Source organism: Cervus canadensis, chromosome 11 (genome assembly GCF_019320065.1).
Source record: "Cervus canadensis isolate Bull #8, Minnesota chromosome 11, ASM1932006v1, whole genome shotgun sequence".
Classification (NCBI taxonomy): domain Eukaryota; kingdom Metazoa; phylum Chordata; class Mammalia; order Artiodactyla; family Cervidae; genus Cervus; species Cervus canadensis.
Genome location: NC_057396.1, coordinates 9,861,441 through 9,866,638, shown reverse-complemented (window position 1 = coordinate 9,866,638; position 5,198 = coordinate 9,861,441).

Below are 5,198 nucleotides of genomic sequence, written 5' to 3'. Positions count from 1 at the left end.
ACATGCCCAAAGGAGACAACAGCATGAAGAGTTATTCCTGACAGGTTTTTCTTTGGAAGGGGGCTGGTGGGTCAGGTGGGTGGGGAGGACTGATTGGGGTAAGGTTGGGGAGAAGATTCACATCAGGGAGGGAGAACAGGCAGAATATAAAAAGCAAGACCCAAGTTCAACAGACTTCAGTCAGATGATGGATTTGCCAGTTGGAGAAGCAAGGCAGAAAGCAGTTCTTGAATATCACTAACAAAGAAGTGTTTTTGAGCTACTTAGTTTCCACTGCTATGTATTATTGAGTAATATCATGTTTCTCATGGGGAACAGCACAGAAACATTCTTCTCAAATGTTTTTTCTAGTAAGGAGAAGAAATATAAACAAGTATTTAAATAACAGTGTAGGTGGCATAAAGGAAATGTGCATAGTGTTGTGGTATGTAATTTAAGGTCTTTTCCTAGTGTGAAGGATTAGCAAAGTAACTCCTGGGTAAATAAGTGGAATGAAAAACAGGTGTGAAATCCAGGAAACAAGGGTTCTAGCAGTAGTTCTGGCATTTGTTAGTTTTGTGACATAGGTAATCTATTGAATTTTCTCACTCTTCTATTTCCTTATCTGAAAAGTATCATTAACTATACTGGAAGTAGATTTTAAGAGTCAGGCAAGAGAAAAATAATTTACAGAATAATAATGTTAAGGAAGAAGTGTTCATTTTTCCTAGCATAGCGGTAGAAATGCATCCAAATCAGCAAACTGAAGCTCAAAGTTTATTGGAAACAATGCTTCTGTCAAAATCTGACAGATGCATCTTGGACACATCCTAAGCTGTCAGCCAAAGCAATCATTTTTGATAGGTCTTCTTCAACACTAACTTAGTGTTTGGATTCCTGACCCTATTAGGGAATAGCAGAAACAGCAAGGCAGAAGCGCAAGAAGCATAGAAGCAATATTAGTTGTCAGCAGTGTTGTCAGAACTGCTAAGTATAGAAAGCTTTAAGATATGTACCCAAGAACTGTGGATTTTGCTTTTAGTGATTTCAACAGCATGAAATGCTTTGTGTTCAATCAGAAGAAGTATAAAATAATAATGATACAAATTTCTAAAAAGAATAATGAAATCCTGCACATTGTGAAAATCTTGCCTGTGAAAAAGCCCCTGGAGCATCATATAAGTCAAGTGCTGTCAAAGTCTATTTCTAGACTAAATTTTTCTTGGCCTCAGGAAACAGCTGTCAAATGTCTCTTGAGTAACAGTCAGACAAAACCAGAGTCAATTGATAACTCTTAATGAATAAAGAAAGATTAATAAATGCTTGTTGACTTGGAGAAAAAAGAAACCTGCTATGTTATTGTATTCCAATTTCATATTGTGGAAGGAAAGTGCAGAAAAGTACATAAATTAATAATTGCCCATAATTTTATAGCATCCTTGTATAAATTGCAGTCATTCAGATGGATGAATTTAGATGGCTAATCTAAGGGTTATACCAATTGTCTCTCTGATTCCTCCTAAGGACAGGAGGTATAGTAACAAATTCTTTAAAGGCAATATATCTCCAATTATGCTTTTTATAAAAAAAGTAGTTTATTTGTCTTTTAAAAATTTCTTATGTGAAGTTACTTAATTGCATTCTATTGAAAGTGTCTATGTATAACAATAACACTGGGATAAGTGTTTCTATAATACAGTAGAACACTTCCATAATACGAACTCACATTCCTAACTTTAAGGTCCTGCTTTTATCTCACTGCTCAAAATGTACAGCGCTACCTAAACTTCAACCTAGTATGAATGATCATGAAGCACGTATTAATTGCATTAAATCCTTTATTTTGTAATTCTTAACTTTTATTCATGTACTATTTAATTTATTCAATAATTTAAAAGACATACACCTTGTTTTATTGTGCTTTGCTTTATTGGACTTTATAGATACTGTATGTTTTTACAAATTGAAGGTTTGTGGCAATCCTTTGTCAATTAAGTCTATCAGCATCATTTTTTCCAACAGCATTTGCTTAGTTGGTATTTCTATATCACTTTTGGGTAATTCCCAAAATATTTCAAAGTTTTCCATTATTGTTATATTCGTCATGGTGATCTTTGATGAGTGGTTTGATGTTACTATTGTAGTTGTTTTGAAGCACAATTAACTATGCCCACATGAAGCTGCAGACAGTGGATAAATGCTGTGTGTATTCTGACTACTCCACCAACTGCTCATTCTCCCATGTCTCTCCTTGTGCTCAAGCTTTTCTATTACTTGACAAACAGTAATATTGAAACTAGACCTATTAATAACCACACGATATCCATATGTGTTCAAGTGAAAGAAGAGTCACACGTCTCTCACTGTAAATAAAAAGCTAGACATGATTAAGCTCAGCAAGGGGGCTTGTCAAGAGCCAACATCGGCCAAAAGCTAGGCTTTCTGGGCCAGTTAGCTAAATTGTAAATGCAAAGAGAAAGTTCTTGAAGGAAATTAAAGGTGCTACTCCAGTGAACATATGACTGAAAAGAAAGCAAAGCAGTTTTATTGGTAACAATGGAGGAAGTTTCAGTGATTTGGCTAGGAGATCCAACCAATCACAATATTCCCTGAATCCAAAGGCTAATCCAGAACAAAGTCCTAGCTCTCTTCAATTCTCTGAAGGCTGAGAGAGGTGAGGAAGCTGTAGAAGAAAAGAGTGAATCTGGCAGACATTGATTTGAGGTTTATAAGGAAAGAAGCCATTTCTACAACATGAAAGTGCAGGTTAGCAGCAGGTACTGACATAGAAGCTGCACCAAGTGTTTCAGAATATCTATCTAAGATAACTAGTGAAGGCGACTCTACTAAACAGCAGATTTCCAGTGTAGACAAAACCTTATAATGGGAGAAGATGCTATCTAGGACTTTTACGGCTAGAGAAGAGAAGGCAATACCCGGTTGCAAAACTTCAAAGGATAGGCTGACTCTTTTGTTAAGGACTAATGCAACTCATGGCATTAAGTTGAAGCCAACTCTTAGTCACCATTTGAAAATCCTATGGTGATTAAGAATTATTCTAAATCTACCCTGTGCCCTACATGGAACAATAAAGCCAAAATCACAGCACATCTGTTCACAACATGGTTTAATGAATATTTTAAGCCCACTGCTGGAGCCTACTGCTCAGACAAAAGATTTCTTTCAAAATACTACTGATTATTGACGATGTACCTTGTCATCCAAGAGCTCTAATGGAGATGTACAACAAGATTAATGTCATTCTCTTGCCTGCTAACAACATTCATTCTATATCCCAAGGATCAAAGAGTCATTTTGACTTTCAAGTTTTATTATTTGATAAACATATATATAAGGCTACAGTTGCCATTGATAGTGATTTTTCTGATAAATATCAGCAATGTACATTGAATACATTCTGGAAGGGATTCATCATTCTAGATGTCATTAAGAATATTTGTGATTCAGAATAGAGGTCAAAATACTATTAACAGGAGTTAGGAATGACTTGGAGAGGTTCACAACCTCAGTGGAGGAAGTAACTGTAGATATGCTGAAAACAGGAAATTAGAGTTAGAAGTGGAATGAGGTGTGACTGAATGGCTTCAATATTATGATGCAACTTTAGTGGCTGAGAAGTTGCTTCTTATGGATGACCAAATAAAGTGGTTTCTAGGGATAGAATCTTGCACTGGTGAAGAGGCTGTAAAATTGAAATAACAAAGGAATGAGAATATTGCTGTTCAGTTGCTAACTTTGGAACTGCAGCACACTGGGCTTCCCTGAATCTATTCTTCATGTCAGGTGGTCATAGTATTGATCCTTCAGCTCTAGCATCAGTCCTTGCAATGAATATTTAGGGTTAATTTCCTTTAGGATTGACTAGTTGATCTCTTTGTAGTCCAAGTTACTCTCAAGAGTCTTCTCCAGCACCATAACTCAAACGCATCAGTTCTTCAGTGCTTAGACTTCTTTATGGTCCAACTCTCACATCCATACATGACTACTGGGAAAACCATAGCTTTGACTACATGGACCTTTGTCAACAGAGTAATGTCTTTGTTTTTTAATATGCTATTTTACATATTTTAATTTTCATTTTATATATTATAATATGTAATATTTTAGGATATTACGTAAACCTGGTTGATAAAGCAGTGGCAGAATTTGAGAATTTCAAAACTGACTCCAGTTTTGAAAAAAGTTCTACTGTAGACAAAGTGCTATCAAATGTGATTGCATGCTACAGGGAAATTATTTGGAAAGGAAGAGTTAACTGATGTGGCAAATGTCATTGTCTTTTTTTAAGAAATTGCTACAACCACCCCAAATTTGAGCAACCATCACCATGATCAGTCAACAGTCATCAATATTGAGACAAGACCCTTCAGCAGCAAAAATATTGTGAAGGATCAGATGATATTTAGTACAATTTCTTTTTTAGCAATAATTTCTTTTTAAGTAAGATATATACCTTGTGTGTTTTTTCATATGTCACTGCACAATTAATAAACTAGTGTAGTGTGAACATAACTTGTATATGCAGTGAGAAACAACAAAAAAAAATTGTATGACACTTTTGTAACATTTGCTTTGAGTCTGAAACCACAATAACTCTGAGATAAGCTTCCATTTTATAATGCATTGAAGACTGTGCACTGGAGAGTATTTCATGCAGTTCTATTTTATTTAGAAATAGGAACATATTTTAAAATATGTATGCATTCTCTTATTTAAAAATTATGCTTTATATGCCTGACATCATGCTGTGTTTTGGAATAAAAATAAAAAAGACACATTTCTCCTGCCAAGAAATTGCAAAAAAAATTACAATAAAATGGAATGAACAAGACTATAGATGTACATATAGGAAAACTCTGTATCAGGGAGTACACATTTTTCAAGACCTCAGTATTAAAGTATGAGTTAGTGTTTATAAGGTTGTGATCATAGAGAAGCATATACAAAGACCCAAAGGCTTGAGATAACATACCATTCTTGAGAATACAAAGTAGTTAAGTATCACTATAATGAAGCTTGCTCATTGGAATATTGTGGACAGTAAAGTTTAAACAGTGATAGGTGGAAAATATTCACTGTATGTCGCTGGGAATTAATTTAAAAACTCCTAAAATAGATTAATATAAGATTCTAGCTCACTTTAAGCATAACAAAAAATTGCAGTCTTTATTTCTCTGATATTTAAATAGAATATGAAA